This window comes from Mus caroli, unplaced genomic scaffold (assembly GCF_978045245.1).
Source record: "Mus caroli unplaced genomic scaffold, Mus_caroli_1 scaffold_14, whole genome shotgun sequence".
NCBI lineage: Eukaryota > Metazoa > Chordata > Mammalia > Rodentia > Muridae > Mus > Mus caroli.
The window spans coordinates 61759920-61781833 of NW_028227269.1; positions in this window are offsets into that span (position 1 = coordinate 61759920).

Below are 21914 nucleotides of genomic sequence, written 5' to 3' on the forward strand. Positions count from 1 at the left end.
GAGAAAAATAGCTGGAGAAATAACGAGACCAAGACAAATTCTGACCGAGGCCCAAAAGTTTACTTAAGAGTCTGAGCTTATAAAGGGGGAAGGCCCATCCCCCACCACGCCAGGCTCTTGATGCTTTGTTGCCAGTCTGTCAGTACACGGTCTGGGCTGTCATTACTTGGTCGGGAATGTCTCAGGAAGACAGTTTCAGCCTCTCAGCGGGTAGTGGCATCTTGGAGAAGAGCATAGAGGTGGCAGAACAATAGCCTTATCTAGGTCTGTCATTCACAGTGGCAGAACAGGCTGAGCCAGCCTGCTCAAGGCTAGGGGAGGTTACAATGTATGTTGATGATCATTTTTCACTAGTTACTAATATCAGTTAACAGACATTATGTTTGACTTGGGTTTCACAGGACAACTCCTACAGAATATCATATATTCCAGTTTTTCATGCATCACAATGCTTTCTTGATCTCAGACCCTCTGAGACATCTAAGGTTCGGTCCCTGGAATAAATGTTATGACAGACACTATTCTCTATAAAACAAAACAAAACAAAACAAAACAAAACAAAACAAAACCAATTTTCCTCATAATGAGTAGGGATTTAAACTGTGAAGTTTATTGTGCCTAGTTCTTTCATTTCAAACTGATGGTCAATTTTAATTTTCATAGAAATAGTCTGTCTGACACTGAAATCTTTCAGATACTGTAAGAAATATGACTGACAAGGCTTGTGGATGCGTCTGTACTTCTGTGTGTGCATCAGTATCTAATAGAGTTAACTATCTTTTTGTACTCTTAATAGGAATAGCATCATTGATGTGGTTAAATTATAGTTTCAGCACTGCTGTAAACCCTTACAAGTTGCATGCCATTTAAAATCTCCTGGATTCAAAACAGAGATTATAATTAGCAGCATATTTTGGGTAATAGTAATGATAATACCATAGTATCAAACATCCCACAAGAATGTGGGTAGCTTGATTGGAGCCATTCATTGCCTGGCTTCATCTACACCCTGCAGAGCAATTTAGCTCCTTAAATAACCAACCCCTACTGCTAGAAGCAACCATGTGCTGTGGAAAGTAAATTAATATATGTCATTTGCTTATATCAACAATTTCTTAATTTGCCTCATCATAAGAATTTTAATAAATCTTAATTGAGATCTTCATATTAAGAGAAGATTTGATCCACCTTCAGATGAGAATATTCACTTAGGTTTCATAAATGGCATATGCATCAGCATTATGAAGTAGAAGTGCTAATTGGGTTTTTATAAAAGCTGTTTTTTAATCATTTTAAAGAAGGAGAAAAACCCTTCAATCAGGACCTAATTTATAGGAGCTTCCTGTTGAATCCAGTCAGTAAGCAATTTACTTCCTCAGCCTAGTCATCCAAGTTTTCAGTCCCTTTTGTAATTTGTTAGGTGTAGGAAAATGTGATAGATTTAAAAAAATATATTTATTTTTTATGTTATGTGTCTGAATGTATGCATGTATGATATACTACATGTTTTCCTGGTGCTTTTTAGCTGACAGTTCCTGACCAGAATCGATAAATTACTGTTAAATCTATGTAATAAATTGAAGAGATACTCCTGTCACATGCATTGTCAAAAGCAAAGAAAGATGAATGCATGAATACATGCTTGCTTTATATATATATATATATATGTGTGTGTGTGTGTGTGTGTATTTCATATATAAATATCACATGTTTGTCTGTTGCTCTGAAGGCTAAGTTAGAGTATCAGATCTCCTTAAATTAGAGTTACAGAAAGATGATTGTGAGCCACCACATTGATGTTTGTTACCAAACACAGGTTCTCTGCTAGAGGACCATCCCATCAGCCTCATGTCCCATGTATTTTTTTCTTATTTTGCTTTAAATTCTGAATTTGAATATACTACTCTGATATCCCAACTAAGAACATTTTAATTAATTAGTCAGTGTATGAGTGTTTTCCTACACCTGTGTCTGTGAACCATATGAAAGCTGGTTGTCTAAGGATATCCGAAGAAGGCATTGTATACCCAGAACTGAAATTATTGTAAGCCATCATGTGGGTGCTGGGACTCAATCCTGTGTTTTCTTTTGCCAACAACAGATTTTTTTAAAGAGTTTTCACAGGATGAGAAACTTCATTTTTACCCCTTATTTGTTACCAATTCATTAAACAAGAATTGTATTTGTGGTGTTATCTTCTCATATTTAAACATATAAAGGAGGATATAGGAAATGAAGGCCTATGAGAGTAAATGGGTAGAAATTGGACATGACTTGAACAGGATCTGGACGACTCATACAAAACAATACCATTTGGATTTGTAGTTGCCTGTAGTAACACTAATTACATCACACACTTCTTAGATACCAAAACAAAGGAAGGCTACCAAGGACAGGTTATCTTCCTTTAATGTAATGTCTGCATTTCAAATGTGGGAAAAAACTTAGTCCCAGAAACTCAACTCCTATAATGTCCTCAGTATTTGCACTTCTTGATATCTTTGCAATTAGATGGCACATTCCAGCTCCTATATAACCAATTGCTCACACTTTCTTAGGTAGTTAAGCATAAAACTTAATTTTAATTTACAAACATGAAATATACATATGTCTGCAAAAGGGAAATTGCCACACTTAATTTTCATTACTTGACCTGATAACAGTTTTCCATATGAAGATTATAATTGTGATCATTACAGGGATATTAGCTAAGGCAAATCCCTTCACAGTTGTATTAAAGTTCATGGCTTAATAAAGGATAATGTCTGGACACAATAGATGAAATAATGGTCAAGGTAAAAGTAAAATACATTGCCCTCCAAGGCCATTATCATCAGGATCTGGGCTGCTTTGCATATAAGTTGTGTAAAGTACAGTTAATTAACACATGAAAGCACTGATATCAAATACATCAGTATCCAACAACATGCAAACTCTTTAAGAAGTTCAGATAATTATAAGTAAACTCCTAACACTGTCAATGTTGCATTTTTGACTCAAATTTCCCCTTTTTGTCTCACCTGGGGGTGATTCATCACACACATTATTTCAAGCCAAAATGAGTTTAAATTTGGAGAACAGAAGGGATAAAGAAAGCAAGGTTGAGTGGACTTAAAGTATGTGTTGCATGCTGACAAATTACGTAGTCTAGTACATTTCCCAGATGAAATTACAAGCCAAGCTTCTTCAGAAGATATTGAAAATCATCAGGAAGCCTAATGTGTAATAAGGAAAATATTTTATGAGTTTGCGAAACAAATATCCCAACATTGCAATGTACAAGTCATTAAGTTTTAGCAGAATGACAGGATATTTGCTCATTCCACTATATATATGATGCTCCTACTACATCCAGTCCGACTGGGAAGAAAATGCTCTAGAGCATACACTGGGATAAAATTCATTTGCCTATTTCTTTATGATATTATTAAAGTTAAGCATATCTGAATATTTTCTCTCCTTTTGAAACTATTTGTATGCATATTCTACTGATGACAATGTTAAATGCAAATGCTACAAGCTATACTTTGAACTTAAATAATGCTTTTGTTAAAAGAAAATTTGATAATCTTAGTGATCATTTTCTTCATTAGACATCAAGTAATGTATTCTTACTGAAAAGTACAAATCATTATTTACCCAACTTTGTTTTTTTTTTTTTTTTTTTTAATCTCTTAGGAACTGGTAGAAAGGCATAGTTGTTCTTTTAGTAGAGAAAAATCATCAAAATTTCATGAAATATGTAAATAAATGATGAGATATTGAGTTTATTTTGGCTGTATGAAAACTGCCACCAAAATTAAATCATGATAGAAATTTAATCTAAGACAATATTCTGTGAAAGTATACAAAAAAACCAAGAAAAAGTAAATAAGCAAAACTAAGCTTATTTTCAATACAATGTAGAGAACAACACAGTTATCTCTTGACAAGTCAATCTTGTTTACAGGTGGGAGGGAATTTAAAATTATTTTTTATTCTAATTTTTTGGTATATATATATATATATACATATATATATGTATATTTGGTATATTTGGTATATATATAGGCATATATATATTGGTATATTTGTATATTGGTATTATATATATATATATATATATATCCAATTATAACCTGTTGACTCCTTAAAATGTTGTGGCAGATATATGTTTTCACCATGTGACCATTTCTGTTACTGGAAAATTCCCTACTAAGTGCTAGTGAAAGCATGGTTACTACAGGAGAATCTACTACCATTAATTTACTAAACAGCATAATCCCTAACAGCACTCTATAAACATTTGTTCTTATACTCATGGACATGTATTATCTTTAACACTCATTAAGGAAACTTCCATTTACAATATTTGGAGACCACCACAGAAAAGCAATAAATGTGCAGAGTTGTGGTTTTACAGGGGAAGAAAATGCAAAGGTTTCCCCATCTTACATTCTTTTTTTTATTATTATTACGTATTTTCCTCAATTACATTTCCAATGCTATCCCAAAAGTCCCCCTACCCCCCCACTTCCCTACCCACCCATTCCCATTCTTTTGGCCCTGGCATTCCCCTGTATTGGGGCATATAAATTTTACAAGTCCAATGGGCCTCTCTTTCCATTGATGGCCGATTAGGCCATCTTTCAATACATATGCAGCTAGAGACAAGAGCTCCGGGGTACTGGTTAGTTCATCATGTTGTTCCAAATATAGGGTTGCAGATCCCTTTAGCTCCTTGGGTACTTTCTCAAGCTTCTCCATTGGGAGCCCTGTGATCCATCCAATAGCTGACTGTGAGCATCCACTTCTGTGTTTGCTAGGCCCCGGGATAGTCTCACAAGAGACAGCTATATCTGGGTCCTTTCAGCAAAATCTTGCTAGTGTATGCAATGGTGTCAGTGTTTGGAAGCTGATTATGGGATGGATCCCTGGATATGGCAGTCTCTAGATGGTCCATCCTTTCATCACAGCTCCAAACTTTGTTTCTGTAACTCCTTCCATGGGTGTTTTGTTCCCAATTCTAAGAAGGGGCACAGTGTCCACAATTTGGTCTTCATTCTTCTTGAGTTTCATGCGTTTTAGCAAATTGTATCTTATATCTTGGGTATCCTAAGTTTTGGGCTAATATCCACTTATCAGTGAATACATATTGTGTGAGTTTCTTTGTGATTGTGTTACCTCACTCAAGATGATGCCCTCTAGGCCCATCCATTTGGCTAGGAATTTCATAAATTCATTCTTTTTAATAGCTGAGTAGTACCCCATTGTGTAAATGTACCATATTTTCTGTATCCATTCCTCTGTTGAGGGGCATCTTGGTTCTTTCCGGCTTCTGGCTATTATAAATAAGGCTGCTATGAACATAGTAGAGCATGTTTCCTTCTTACCGGTTGGGACATATTCTGGATATATGCCCAGGAGAGGTATTGTTGAATCCTCTGGTAGTACTATGTCCAATTTTCTGAGGAACCCCAGACTGATTTCCAGAGTGGTTGTACAAGCTTGCAATCCCACAAACAATGGAGGAGTGTTCCTCTTTCTCCACATCCTTGCCAGCATCTGCTGTCACCTGAATTTTTGATCTTAGGCATTCTGACTGGTGTGAGGTGGAATCTCAGGATTGTTTTGATTTGCATTTCCCTGATGATTAAGGATGTTGAACATTTTTTCAAGTGCTTCTCTGCCATTCAGTATTCCTCAGGTGAGAATTCTTTGTTCAGTTCTGAGTCCCATTTTTTAATGGGGTTATTTGATTTTCTGGAGACCACCTTCTTGAGTTCTTTGTATATATTGGATATTAGTCCCTTATCTGATTTAGGATAGGTAAAGATCCTTTCCCAATCTGTTGGTGTTCTTTTTGTCTTATTGATGGTGTCTTTTGCCTGGCACAAGCTTTGCAGTTCCATGAGGTCCCACTTGTGAATTCTTGACCATACAGCACAAGCCATTGCTGTTCTATTCAAGAATTCTTCCCCTGTGCCCATATCTTCAAGGCTTTTCTCCACTTTCTCCTCTATATGTTTCAGTGACTCTGGTTTTATGTGAAGTTCCTTGATCCAATTAGATTTGACCTTAGTACACGGAGATAGGAATGGATCAAGTCGCATTCTTCTACATGATAACAACCAGTTGTGCCAGCACCATTTGTTGAAAATGCTGTCTTTCTTCCACTGGATGGTTTTAGCTCACTTGTCAAATATCAAGTGACCATAGGTGTGTGGCTTCATTTCTGGGCCTTCAATTCTGCTCCATTGGTCTACTTGTCTGTCACTATACCAGTACCATGCAGTTTTTATCACAATTGCTCTGTAGTAAAGCTTTAGGTCAGGCATGGTGATTCCACTAGAGGTTCTTTTATCCTTGAGAAGAGTTTTTGCTATCCAAGGTATTTTGTTATTCCAGATGAATTTGCAGATTGCACTTTCTAATTCGTTGAAGAATTGAGTTGGAATTTTGATGGGGATTGCATTGAATCTGTAGATTGCTTTTGGCAAGATAGCCATTTTTACAATGTTGATCCTGCCAATCCATGAGCATGGGAGATCTTTCCATCTTCTGAGATTCTATAATTTCTTTCTTCAGAGACTTGAAGTTTTTATTATACAGATCTTTCACTTCCTTAGTTAGAGTCATGCCAAGGGAGTTTATATTATTTGTGACTATTGAGAAGGGTGTTGTTTCCCTAATTTCTTTCTCAGCCTGTTTATTCTTTGTGTAGAGAAAGGCCATTGACTTGTTTGAGTTAATTTTATATCCAGCTACTTCACCGAAGCTGTTTATCAGGTTTAGGAGTTCTCTGGTGGAATTTTTAGGGTCACTTATATATACTATCATATCATCTGCAAAAAGTGATATTGTGACTTCATCTTTTCCAATTTGTATCCCTTTGATCTCCTTTTGTTGTCGAATTGCTCTGGCTAGGACTTCAAGTACAATGTTGAATATGTATGGAGAGAGTGGACAGCCTTGTCTAGTCCCTGATTTTAGTGGGATTGCTTCAAGCTTCTCACCACTTACTTTGATGTTGGCTACTGGTTTGCTGTAGATTGCTTTTATCATGTTTAGGTATATGCCTTGAATGCCTGATCTTTCCAAGACTTTTATCATGAATGGGTGTTGGATCTTGTCAAATGCTATTTCTGAATCTAAGGAGATGATCATGTGGTTTTTGTCTTTGAGTTTGTTTATATACTGGATTACATTGATGGATTTCCGTATATTGAACCATCCCTGCATCCCTGGGATGAAACCTACTTGGTCAGGATGGATGATTGTTTTGATGTTTTGTTGGATTCGGATAGCAAGAAATTTATTGTGGATTTTTGCATCAACATTCATAAGGATTAGTGGTCTGAGGATTTCTATCTTTGTTGGGTCTTTTTGTGGTTTAGGTATCAGAGTAATTGTGGCTTCATAGAATGAGTTGGGTAGAGTACCTTCTGTTTCTATTTTGTGGAATAGTTTGTGAAGAACTGGGATTAGATCTTCTTTGAAGGTCTGATAGAACTCTGCACTAAACCCATCTGGTCCTGGGCTTTTTTTAGTTGGGAGACTATTAATGACTGCTTCTATTTCTTTGGGAGATATAGGGCTGTTTAGATCATTAACCTGATCTTGATTAAACTTTGGTACCTGGTAACTGTCTAGAAACTTCTCCATTTCATCCAGGTTCTCCAGTTTTGTTGAGTATAGCCTTTTGTAGAAGGATCTCATGGTGTTTTGGATGTCTTCAGGATCTGTTGTTATGTCTCCTTTTTCATTTCTGATTTTGTTAATTAGAATGCTTTCCCTGTGCCCTCTAGTGAGTCTGGCTAAGGGTTTATTTATCTTGTTGATTTTCTCAAAGAACCAGCTCCTTGATTGGTTGATTCTTTGAATAGTTCTTCTTGTTTCCAATTGGTTGATTTCGCCCCTGAGTTTGATTATTTTCTGCCATCTACTCATCTTGGGTGAATTTGCTTCCTTTTGTACTAGTGCTTTTAGGTGTGTTGTCAAGCTGCTAATGTGTGCTCTCTCTAGTTTCTTTTTGGAGGCACTCAGAGCTATGAGTTTTCCTCTTAGAAATGCTTTCATTGCATTCCATAAGTTTGGGTATGTTGTGGCTTCATTTTCATTAAACTCCAAAAAGTCCTTAGTTTCTTTCTTTATTCCTTCCTTGACCAAGGTATCATTGAGAAGAGTGTTATTCAGTTTCCACATGAATGTTGGCTTTCTATTAGTTATTTTGTTATTGAAGATCAGCCTTTGTCCATGGTGATCTGATAGGATGCATGGGACAATTTCAATATTTTTGTATTTGTTTTGGCCTGTTTTTTGACCAATTATGTATCAATTTTGGAGAAGGTACCATGAGGTGCTGAGAAGAAGGTATATCCTTTAGTTTTAGGATAGAATGTTCTGTAGATATCTGCCAGATCCAGTTGATTCATAACTTCTGTTAGTTTCACTGTGTCCCTCTTTAGTTTCTGTTTCCACGATCTGTCCACTGGAGAAAGTGGTGTGTTGAAGTCTCCCACTATTATTGTGTAAGGTCAATGTGTGCTTTGAGTTTTACTAAAGTTTCTTTAATGAATGTGGCTGCCTTTGTATTTGGAGCATAGATATTCAGAATTGATAGTTCCTCTTGGAGGATTTTACCTTTAATGAGTATGAAGTGCCCCTCCCTTTTTTTTTTTGATGACTTTGGGTTGGAAGTCAATATTATCAGATATTAGCATGGCTACTCCAGCTTGTTTCTTCATATCATTTGCTTGGAAAATTGTTTTCCAGCCTTTCATTCTGAGGTAGTGTCTATCATTTTCTCTGAGATGAGTTTCCTGTAAGCAGCAAAATGTTGGGTCTTTTTTGTGTAGCCAGTTTGTTAGTCTATGTCTTTTTATTGGGGAGTTGAGTCCATTGATATCAAGAGATATTAAAGAAAAGTAATTGTTCTTTCCTGTTATTTTTGTTTTTAAAGTTGGCATTCTGTTCTTGTGGCTGTCTTCTTTTAGGTTTGTTGAGGGATTACCTTATTGTTTATTCTAGGGCGTGGTTTCCGTCCTTGTATTGTTTTTTTTTTTTTTTTCTGTTATTATCCTTTGAAGGGCTGGATTTGTGGAAAGATAATGTGTGAATTTGGTTTTGTTGTGGAATACTTTGGTTTCTCCATCTATGTTAATTGAGAGTTTGGCTGGGTATAGTAGCCTGGTCTGGAATTTGTGTTCTTTTAGTGTCTGTATAACATCTGTCCAGTCTCTTCTGGCTTTCATTGTCTCTGGTGAAAAATCTGGTGTAATTCTGATAGGCTTGCCTTTATATGTTACTTGGCCTTTTTCTCTTACTGCTTTTAGTATTCTATCTTTATTTAGAGCATTTGTTGTTCTGATTATTATGTGTCGGGAGGTATTTCTTTTCTGGTCCAGTCTATTTGGAGTTCTGTAGGCTTCTTGTATGTTCATGGGCATCTCTTTCTTTAGATTTGGGAAGTTTTCTTCTATAATTTTGTTGAAGATGTTTGCTGGTCCTTTGAGTTGAAAATCTTCATTCTCACCCACTCCTACTATCCGTAGGTTTGGTCTTCTCATTTTGTCCTGGATTTCCTGGATGTTTTGAGTTAGGATCTTTTTGCATTTTCCATTTTCTTTGATTGATGTGCCGACGTTCTCTATGGAATCTTCTGCACCTGAGATTCTCTCTTACATCTCTTGTATTCTTTTGCTGATGCTTGCATCTATGGTTCCAGATTTCTTTCCTAGGGTTTCTATCTCCAGTGTTGCCTCATTTTGGGTTTTCTTTATTGTGTCTACTTCCCTTTTTAGGTCTAGTATGGTTTTGTACATTTCCATCACCTGTTTGGATGTGTTTTCCTGTTTTTCTTTAAGGACTTCTACCTGTTTGGTTGTCTTTTCCTGTTTTTCTTTAAGGACTTCTACCTGTTTGATAGTGTTATCCTGTTTTTCTTTAAGGACTTGTAACTCTTTAGCAATGTTCTCCTGTAATTCTTTAAGTGAGTTATTAAAGTCCTTCTTGATGTCCTCTACAATCATCATGAGATATGCTTTTAAATCCAGGTCTAGCTTTTCGGGTGTGTTGGGGTGCCCTGGACTGGGCGAAGTGGGAGTGCTGGGTTCTGATGATGGTGAGTGGTTTTGGTTTCTGTTAGTAAGATTCTTACGTTTACCTTTCACCATCTGGTAATCTCTGGAGTTAGTTGTTATAGTTGTCTCTGTTTAGAGATTGTTCTTCTGGTGATTCTGATTAGTGTCTATCAGCAGACCTGAGAGACAGGCTCTCTCCTCTGAGTTTCAGTGGTTAGAGCACTCTCCTGGCAAGCTCTCCTCTTACAGGGAAGGTGCACAGATATCTGGTGTTTGGACCTCTTCCTGGCCGAAGAAGAAGGCCCAAAACAGGACCTTTCCCAGATGCTGTGTTGCTTTGGCAGGTCAAAGAAGCTGTCAGCTTCTGTGGTGCACACTCTCACCTGTGCAGACTAAGTTCCTAAGTTAGGCAGAGTCCTGGAACCAAGATGGCGCTCTCTGCTCCTGAGGCAGAGGGCTCCCATGCCAGGCAGACTACTGTCCTCCGACTGGGAGGGTGGATGGATGTCTGCGGCCCGAAAAGGGTGCTGCCTCAGTGGCTCTGTGGCTCCCGCCTGTCCCAGAAGCTGTCTGCCTCTGTGGTGCACACTCTCACCTGTGCAGACTAAGTTCCTAAGTTCGGTGCAGTCCCGGAACCCCCATATTGCATTCTTGCTGAAGCCATTTAAAAATTAACTAGAATTTGATTTCCTTAGTGGAGAATCCTATAGATAATGACCAATCTCTACTTTAGGAACCAAGCCAGGATTTTGTGTTTGCCTTTAAAACCTTGTGCTGTGGACATTTGGTGCTATACTTCAAACTCAATTACCTGAATGGGGTCCCAGCTAGCTGATAAAGATCTTAAGGTGATGATAAGCTGTTTAAGTAGTCATTTTATATATATATATATATATATGTATGTATATATATATATATATATATTTATATGTATATATATATATATGTGTGTGTGTGTGTGTGTGTGTGTTGTGTGTGTATGTTTCTCTCTCTCTGTGTGTGTGTGTGTGTGTGTGTATGTATGTATGTATATTACTATAAACACTTTTTATAAAAACATCTGGGAAGTCTCTCCTTATTCTTGAAAGATACTAATAAAAATGCTGACATAACCTCAAAAGTCAGAAATGCTGATAAGGAATTGTTTCCAGCAATCACATCGTGGCTCACAGCCATTTATAATCTGATGCCCTCTTCTGGCATGCAGGTATACATTCAGATAGAGGACTCTTATATGTAAAATAAATAAATAAATAAATAAATAAATAAATAAATCTTTAAAAAAATAAATGCTGAGATTGAAATCTATAAAAACAAACACAAACAAAAAACTTCCAACAACAACAACAAAATCCCTCAAATTTGCCTTCTACACAAATATCATTTGACTAACACACATTAACTACTTTATTGTCTTAGCTTGTAAGAGTGTATCTTCTGGCATATCATGGCAGTTCCCTCTAGAAACATCAGCAGCTATGTTATCTAAAGGACATCTGGATTAGTTTGGTCTCCTTGACTTTCTGCTACATATTGAGGAGGAGCTTAGGAGACCACATACCTCCACAAACATTTACAGTGCTAAGAGTTACTAGGGACTAGGTGTCAGGAAGCTCTATTTTCCCCAAGATTTATATGCTTGTATCTCCTCAGAAAAATTTCACATGACACAGACACTCATGGCTCTAGCCATGTAGCAGAGGATGGCCTAGTCAGTCATCAATGGGAGGAGAGGCCCTTGGTCCTATGAAGGCTCTATGCCCCAGTATTGGGGAATGCCAGGGCCAGAAAGCAGGAGTGGGTGGGTTGGGGAATCAGGGAGAGAGGAGAGAGGATAGGGAATTTTCAGAGGAAAAAGTAGGAAAGGGGATTACATTTGAAATGTAAATAAAGAAAATATCTAATAAAAAAAGAAATCTGTAATATGTGGGAACTAAATCCAGTATTTGTAAATACTTTAATATTTCATCACAAAATTAAAAAAAATACTGTGTGTGTGTGTGTGTGTGCATGAGAAAGAGAGAGAGAGAAAGAGAGAGGAAGAGAAAGAGAGAGGGAGAGAGAGAGAGAAAGAGACAGAGTTTTGTTATTATAGCTGCATGTAGGTGTGCATATGTGCGCACATGGAGGCCAGAAGTCAGTGTCAGGTATCTTTCCAGAACTGTTCTCCACCTTTTTTTTCTTTCTTCTTCTTTAATGCAGAGTCTGTCACTGAATATAGAATTCACCATTTGGCTAAGCTGGATCACCAACAAGCTTCAGAGATCTGTCTCTTCCAACACTGCAACTGTTGGTATAAACACCATTGCATCTTTCTTTAAGAAGTTCAGGTAATCTCTGGATGGTCCATCCTTTCATCCTAGCTCCAAACTTTATCTCTGTAACTTCTTCCATGGACGTTTTCTTCCCATTCTAAGGAGGAATGAAGTATCCACACTTTGGTCTTTGTTATTTTTGATTTTCTTGTGTTTTGCAAATTGTATCTTGGGTATTCTAAGTTTCTGGGCTAATATCCACTTATCAGTGAGTGCATATCAAGTGACTTCTTTTATTATTGGGTTACTTCACTAAGGATAATATTCTTGAGATACATTTATTTGCCCAAGAATTTCACAAATTCATTGTTTTTAATAACTAAGTAGTACTCCATTGTGTAAATGTACCACATTTTCTGTATCCATTCCTCTGTTGAGGGACATCTGGGTTCTTTCCAGCTTCTCCGGGGATCCATCCCAAAATCAGCCACTAAATTCAAACACTTTTGCATATGCCAGCAAGATTTTGCTGAAAGGACCCTGATATAGCTGTCTCGAGTGAGGCTATGCCAGTGCCTGGCAAATACAGAAGTGGATGCTCACAGTCATCTATAGGATGGAGCACAGGACCCCCAATGGAGGAACTAGAGAAAGTACCCAAGGAGCTGAAGGGGTCTGCAACCCTATAGGTGGAATAACAATATGAACTAACCAGTATCCCCAGAGCTTGTGTCTCTAGCTGCATATGTAGCAGAAGATGGCCTAGTCAGCCATCATTGGGAAGAAAGGCCCCTTGGTTTTGCAAACTTTATATGTCCCAGTACAGAGGATTGCCAGAGCCAAGAAGTGGGAGTAGGTGGGTAGGGGAGCAGGGCAGGGGGAGGGTATTGGAAACTTTCGGGATAGCATTTGAAATGAAAATAAAGAAAATATCTAATAATAAAAAAAGAAGTTCAGGTAATTATAGATAAACTGACAACACTGTCTACCTTGCATTTTTGAATCAGTTTTTCCATTTTTTCCTCAACCCATAGAAGCTACAAAAATGAAAAGAGGAGATGCACTGCAAGCTCTCTGACAACAATGTTCCAGCCATATCCTGTATCAGGTAGGGTCTGAGGGATGCTTGGAGAACCTGGTGGCTAAATCTGCATTGAGTATTAAATAGGAAATGCAATCATCTGTCCCAAGATTTGAGACTTAACACAGTTGAGATGTCAGCCTTATCAACTATCACTGACCATTACCAGAACAATACCTTTGTATGAACTAGCATATTTTAGTAATAACTGAAATCTTTATATATTAAATAATGCCAACACCAAATCAAAAATCTCAGAATTGCTTTCTAGCATATTTTCATTAAAAATACATGGATTCACTTTGCTGTGCTACATTACGCTGACTATGGACAAAAGTAGAGAAAGATGAAGACAAACTTCCAGAAAAAACAAAATGGGAAATTTTATGTGAGAGAAAAATGATGACATTATAGTGTAGGTGTTCATTTTCTGCTTAGCTGAATGATAATCAGGAGATTATCATGAAAAGCAGACTGACCATAATGCTAAAATTTACTTTTAAAGTAACAAAAACATGAATGATTGTTCAATCTTGAAATGTATATACATAAGCATTATATAGATTGATGAGAGTCAGTTTTCTATTTAGAAATACATGTATGTATATACATATATACAAGTGTTTCTGTATGTGTATCTATATGTGTATATGTATGTGATGTATATGTATATCGTGTATGTATATATCTAAGTGTATGTATATGTATATGTCTACATGGAATACAATGAAATTTGTAATAAAAGAGGTCATGGAATTTAAGAAGGGAGAGAATACTCAAATTGAAAGATTTAGAGGGAAGAAATGAAAGGGATAATTGTTGTAATTATATTAATATCAACAATAATTTAAAATCATGCTGAAAACAAAATATTAAAAATTCATACACACAAACACATGAGAAAAGAGTGGAGATATATTAATTCTGTGGTATTCTATACAACTTTAGTCGGTTATCAATACACTATCATCAACGAGAAATGAAGTAGCAATATATTAATTCCCATAAAATTACCCTTATTCTTCAGTTTACCTTCCTACCACTTAAACTTCTGCCTTTCTGTACCATTCATGATCCCACATTTCTTTCTGTAGAATGGCAATATTAACTATATCTGTGTTTCTCTCAAATACTTAGTACTTGAATCATAAACACCGGTACTGACTTGAGTTTCTCTGATCCTTAGTTTAGAATTGAGGAAACAAAGTATTATGAACTGCTTTCTTTTCATGTTAACATTTACATGGGTTGTGATTTTTTTCTTTCTTGGCTGGTTTTTGAAATGTTAATGACCCAGTGTCCACTATCTCCATGCTCATTTATCCTCCCAGTCCCATTGTTGGTTTGAATGTCATTTGTTGTGTTGGTAACAAATTGAGAGTGGCAAGAATTCCACAATTTCCATCCCAAGGACTGTTTAGGTGCACACCAAATAAACCAGGGTGAGCTTTTCTTGTGAGCCATGCTATTGAGTCATCATGGCAGTCATTGCAAGAGTACATAGGGACAGAAATTAAGTCTGAATAAAAGACAGGGAAGAAAATAGTGACCAGTTTACCAAGTATTTAACTGAGAGGATTTGAAATCATGAACCAAAAACTTACAAGCCAGACCAAGGGAAAAAATGTCTTGGTTTTTGAGGCTAAAACTTAGCCAAGTAGAATCTTTTAAACAATATGTGGACTGTTTCAGCTTGCTTGTTTCACTTATTGAAATACACCCTGAAATATTAGGAGTGGTGCAGGCACCATGCTGAGTTTGCATCAAGAAACATAGGGCAATGTAATTTTCCATGTCATTAGTCATATGAATTTGTTCAAACAGATCTTCATTCTATCTAAAACAGAGTTAGTATCTTAAGTAACTGCTGTTTGATTCACTGATAATTTTATTTAATATTTTTACTGTGTGAATAATGACCATGGAAACAGTTATCTCATCAGTTGCATGGGGGGAACAATGAAGATTTACCTTGGTTTGGGGTAATTCAGTCAAAATTTGTGAAGCTTCTCATTTTTAAAATCAGGACTTAGTATGCAGGACATTTTCAATAAAATTTCAATGGGCTTGTGAAGTATTTATTTGAGAAAAAAAATAAGATCAGGAATTCTGGCTCTTTCAGGGATAGGAGAGATGGGGAGAGGGACTTGGAGGAGTGGAGGGAGGGGATGTAATGTATGAGAGAAAAATAAAACTTTAATTTTATAAATGTATCTGGATAAATATATATTATATGTATATATATGTGTATATATATATATATAAAACAGCATATTACTTGCTACTGATTTTAATGCTAATGCATAAATGACATTGATACAAATACATTACCTGTATAGTTTTAGTAATATAAATTTAAGTAAAATATTTATAAATTTTTTATCCAATAATTGAGTAGAAAACACAATATTTCAATTTTTCCTGAATCCTCTGTGAAGTTTTGTCAGGGAAAAATGCATAGGTTTGTTACACAAGCTTACTGTAATATGATTAGTGGCATTTAAAAATACCATGATGTTTAATACTTGTGTCATTCATGAATATTCTTAAACATATTAGGTTTGAGCATAAAATCACAGATATATGAATAATTGAAGAGAATAGCTTTATATCTGACATTCACTATATAGAAATATAATCATAATTCTTTTGCATATAATATTTTTTAAAGCATGGGCTATTTTTGATTGTCAAAATGAAACAAAATATTTTATTTTCAAATATTGTAATTAAATATACATGAAATTGTTCCTGTAAATTAACCAATTAAAATTCAATGCAATAAAAAAGGTAAAGAAAGTATTACATTGTAACAGCACGTGGTGATCAAGCTTCAAAATGAGTTATGGAAGTGGAATATAAAATGGAGATTAATTTAAGTCCGCCTCTGGGCCTATACGTGATCCTTCCAGGTGGCAGTGCATGACCTTTTGCCCTATCAGTGTTGCTGAAGAATAATTTACAGTTACCTCTGCTATGATTAATATTGTGTAATGATCCTTTCATTTCCTAGGATACAGTGTTACTTGAAAGGTCAGAAGCTGTGCGGTTAGCTCTATGTCAACTTGACATAAGCTAGAGTCGTTCTTCAAGGGGAATCCTCAAATATAAAAATGCCCCTACTGCATTGGCCTACAGGCTAGCCTATGGTTCCTTTTCTTGCTTGATGATTACTACACAAGGGCAAAGGTCACTGTGGGCAGTGCTCATGTTCGGCTGGTAGTCCTGGGTGTTCTAAGAAAGACAACTAAGGTAGCCATTAGGAATATCCTACATATTCAATGGCCTAATCATCAGTTTCTCCCTCCAAGTTCTCACTCTGTTTTGAGCTCCTATACGAACTTTCATTGGTGGTGAACTGTTACCTGGAAGTTTAAGAGAAATGAGAGTTTCTTCCTCAGGTCCCTTTTGGTCATCATGTAATATCACAGTAATAAAAACTCTAACAAAGTCAAAGGGTTTTTTGTTTAAGGTCATTTATTGATGTGGCTGTAAATGACAGCATTTATTGAATTGTAGTTTATGTTGGTCTCATTTGATGAGCCCAGATTGCATAGAAGAGTTCTTAATGTTTTCTTTTTATTGGATATTTTCTTTATTTATATTTCAAATTTTATCTCCTTTTCCAATCTCCCCTCTGGAAACCCCCTATGACATCCCCTTGCCCCCTGTTTTTATGAGGTTGCTTCTCCATTCATCCACCCACTCCTACCTTCCAGCCCTGGAACCCCCTCAGGTCCAAGGACCATTCCTCCCATTGATGTCCAATAAGGCCACCCTCTGCCACATATGAGGCTGGAGCCAGAAGTCAATGGACCTCAGTTATAAAGATGAAAAAAATCTATTTGCTTTACTTGTTCTAATTCTGTCATGCACTTATTTTGGTTTCTTGGTAGATTATGACATAAAATATATGTGATAATAAAAGTGTGAAATGTAATGGGAAGCTTTATAGTTGTCACTTAACATGCCAATTCGAACAGTATAGAAGTTTATTAAGTTCTATGGATGTTGGGTGTAGCTGATCTTATTATTACTTATTTGCTATTTATTTTTAAATGAATTTAAAAAATTTTTAAAGTTGTCAGTTATAAGGATAATTATTTTAAATTAAAATATTATTTTTATATTTTTTAAAAAATATATTTATATTTAATATTTTCCCTGTGCATTTCTGCCTTTAATCCCTACCATCTATCCCTTTATTCTCTCAAAAGTATAAAAATTTAAAAGACCTTTTAAATTTTTTAATTATTTGTGTGTGTGTATACAATTTAGGCTTACACACACACACATACACACAACCTTTTGAATCCGAACAATATTGTTTATATATACATGGTTTTGGGGATGACATGCTGGTAATACATAACCAATTTAGGTGCTCCTTCCCATTGAAAATATTTTTCACTCCTGTTTGTTCATATTCTTATTGCATGTAGTTCCTTTTGTAGGGCTGGAGAAAGTGATATTTCACCTTCCATGTTAGTACATCTATTGTCCTTGTTTAGGACTTGAATAGGCATGGTTCTTTGCAACAGATGGAAACCATTGCAGAAAATCACAATGAATTAGATGTAGAAGTGTGTACATAGTACTCAGCCATAACTGATAACATCTGCAACACTCTCCCACATCTAGGGCACAGCTAACATATTGGAAGATGTAGTGGAAAGATTATAAGAGCCAGAGGAACAGAAAGTCTGTCAAGAGATTTTTAAAAATATTTCTGGCCAAAGATAGAATATTTAATAATAGGCAAAATAAGGGCAACTATTCATAGGAATAAGAAGGTCTCATATTTTCATTTCTTTAAAAAAAAAGCTAAAAAATGTAAATGCATTTAAACCTTAAACTGTACAAATGATTATGCTTTGTGAATAGAAATATACACTATATAGTGTAATATATGGTTAAGCAATCTATCCTAAAATGTTTATCATATCTTTTTTTCTTTTTTCTTTTTTTTTTTTTTTTTTGACAGGGTTTCTCTGTATGGTCCTGGCTGTCCTGGAACTCATGCTGTAGACCAGGCTGGCCTTGAACTCAGAAATCCACCTGCCTCTGCCTCCCAAGTGCTGGGATTACAGGCATGTACTACCATTGCCCAACCTTATCATTTCTTTATGCTTGCAAAATTTCCAGGGAAACCCTATCTTTTCAACAAAGGATATGTTACTGTTGTCTAAAGCAATAACCACGTGGAAACGCACAACAAAATTTATTCCTCCTACACTGCTGATACTCACCATTTCATCAATAATTCTCTTTCCCTTTCTCTCCCTGGTCTCTGAAAATCACCATTTTACTTTCAGTGTCTATGACATCAATGATTTTTGCTTCCACATGTGAGAAAAACTATACTGAACTTGTCCTCCCATGCCTCCTGTACTCAGTTTAACCCGGAAATTTGATGTCTGTTTCCATACATGCTGTTGCAACTAACAATTTCATCCTTTACTTTTTTTTTTTTATTATTATCTGGTAGAGAACCATTTATTACTTCACCACTTAGTAAAGACTTGGGTTGTTTGTGCTTCTGCTCCTTAGTGAATAGTTCTGAAGTGAAAACAGCCCTGAAGAATTCTCTCTGATTTGTCGTTTTAGTGTCCTTTAAATATATACTCTTTGGTGAGTTCTTAGGCTCGAATCTCAAATAATGTTGCACAGGCTCATGTGCAAAATATAGTAGTGCCATTTCTGGAAGATCTAACAATTTTAGATATCAGAAAGGGAGTTTGTCTTTTAAGTATGTACCAACTCCATAATCCTTTCTATGATTTTGGCTTTTATCTTTAAAAAGTGGAGAAAACTCTCAGTGATACTAGTCCACTGCCAAGCTGTCTGCCCAAGATCAGAGGCCCAACTAGCCACAATGACTGGACCTTCTGCAGTTACAAGCCAAAATAAACCATTCTTCCTTAAGGTTCTTAATGTCAAATGACGTGTGCACTGATTAAAAGCTACTAATGCAGACAATGGGAATGCTAGATTCTGTGTCAGTTTTACTTTTAATTTTTAGAAAACTTCCATATTTTCCCCATAATATTTGTACTGGTTGATGTTTCCCGCAATTTCTTGAAAAAAAATCGTTTGTTCTTTATTCACCAGGCTTTATTTGCAGTGTTGTTATCTTGCTTATTGCATTATCTGCTTTTTTATGCTTCTGCCAATAACCATACCATTTAGAATAATGTAATGTTTCATTGTGATTGAGGTTTACATTCTGCCATGGTTAATAATGTTGAACTTCCTATTAATATATTTGCTGGCCATATCTGTGACTTTCATTTTATATTTAGTTTGATGATTGCTGAATTTCACAGGTACCTGATGAACACCAAACCCAGAATCCTTTGTAGGTATATGCATTTAAGCACGAAGTTATATCACTAGTTTGTTTCCATATGTTTAAATGAAGTAATTGTTTTACATCTTAGTTTATTTTATTATTATTTGGAGGATAATGTATATCTAAAAAAAATCAAGCTTGAGTCAAACATATAGTTTGGAAATACTTTCTTCCATTTAAAGGCTTTTATGTTCACTATAATGTTGAATGAGAGTTTTCTTGTTGAAGAGCTCAGACTGAAAGAGAAACAGAGAGATGTAACTGTTACAAACTACTGACTTCCAGCTGGGGTTATGGGGGAAAATCCCATTCATGGTTGGAGACCCTGAGAGGATGAATCAAGAAGAGAGTCTCTAGAGTAGAAAAGATTCCAAGGAGCTGCCTATAAATACTCAACCTACGATTTCAAAGAAGTTGTCTACCTCTACAGTGGCTTCCAGTCACCTTGACTGGAGCTGTTTGTCTGTTCTAAGAGTTTGTAACTATTCTGAGTTCTTTCAGTGGCTGGCATGTTTTTTTTTGTTTGTTTGTTTTTTGTTTTTTGGGTTTTTTGTTTGTTTGTTTGTTTGTTTTTTGTATTTGTTTTTCCAGTTTCATGTCAATCTATAACTGTTGCTGTTTCCTTCTTTTTTCATATTTATTTATTTATTTTAATATTTTTATTAGGTATTTTTCTCATTTACATTTCCAAAGCTATCCCAAAAGTCTCCCATACCCTCCCCCCCCCCACTCCCCTACCCACCCACTCCCACTTTTTGGCCCTGGCGTTCCCCTGTACTGGGGCATATAAAGTTTGCAAGTCCAATGGGCCTCTCTTTCCAGTGATGGACAACTAGGCCATCTTTTGATACATATGTAGCTAGAGTCAAGAGCTCCAGTATACTGGTTAGTTCACACTATAGGGTTGCAGATCCCTTTAGCTCCTTGGGTACTTTCTCTAGCTCCTCCATTGGGGGCCCTGTGATCCATCCAATAGCTGATTGTGAGCATCCACTTCTGTGTTTGCTAGGCCCTGGCATAGTCTCACAAGAGACAGCTATGTCTGGGTCCTTTCAGCAAAATCTTGCTAGTGTATGCAATGGTATCAGTGTTTGGAAGCTGATTATGGGATGGTTCCCTGGATATGGCAGTCTCTTTTTAACTGCTTTTGAAAAGACACAGAAAGCCTACCTCTGTAGCTTTCCCACTGCTTGCACAGAGTTCCACTCCCCTCTCCCTTTTTTCCCATCAGAAATGCCTCTGGCCTTTCAGAGGGGCAATCAGAGAGATCCCAACCTGGTGCCAGAATATTGCAATCCCCCTTTTCATGGTGTTAGTCCCTAATGTCCCCCTCTCCCAGAATGCTGCAGATGCAAGATTTGGGAATAAATATCTGAGCCTCTTTTTCTCTGAAGCTGGGATCCTCCTTGATAGATAACTAGCATTTCCCCGGTGCAGATGGCTCCTGTCCTGGAGAAAAATGAACCAAACATCCTTGAAAAGATAAGTGCCCCACTTTTTGGCCATGAGAGGAGGACAATTAAGTCTACCCAGACAGCTGTGGCCAGTTTGTAAAAAATACTAGTTCCTGATAGCACCCAGGTCAGAGGAGTCTTCCTCCCAGCTGAATGATTCTACCCAGCTGTCTGAACAAATAGTTTCAAGTATGAGGGATGGCTTCCCTTGTCACCTCCCTGTCACATAACCCCAAAGCCTAAGCAGTGGGGAAGGTTTGCAATCCAGGTCTGACTCGAATAAAGGCTATTTTGTTATATTATATTGGGTTGGCAATTCTTGGAGTTCTCCTGGGGATCCCAAGACCTGGGCATAACACTTTCAACATCGTGACTGTTACTTTGTATCTAGGACTCTTAGGACCTCTACTTTCACACTAAGACTGGTATTAATTTGTTATGCTGCCTTATACCTGGCTCATTCAGCTGCCCTCTGCTTTTCAACTTTCACTTTGCTTCCTTTCTGAGTGGATCTCTTTCCAAAACAAACCAGCAATTTTCTGACCCATAGAAGGAACTCAAGAGGGAGGGACCATAGGTGATGAGCCATCTCCTAGGACTCCCATAACACTGGAGAGACATGAATACATGTATCCTAACCACAGATAGGAATCCAAAGACAGAAGAAAGTAATAATTTCTCTAAACATGAACTTGATTAACCAAGGAGTTT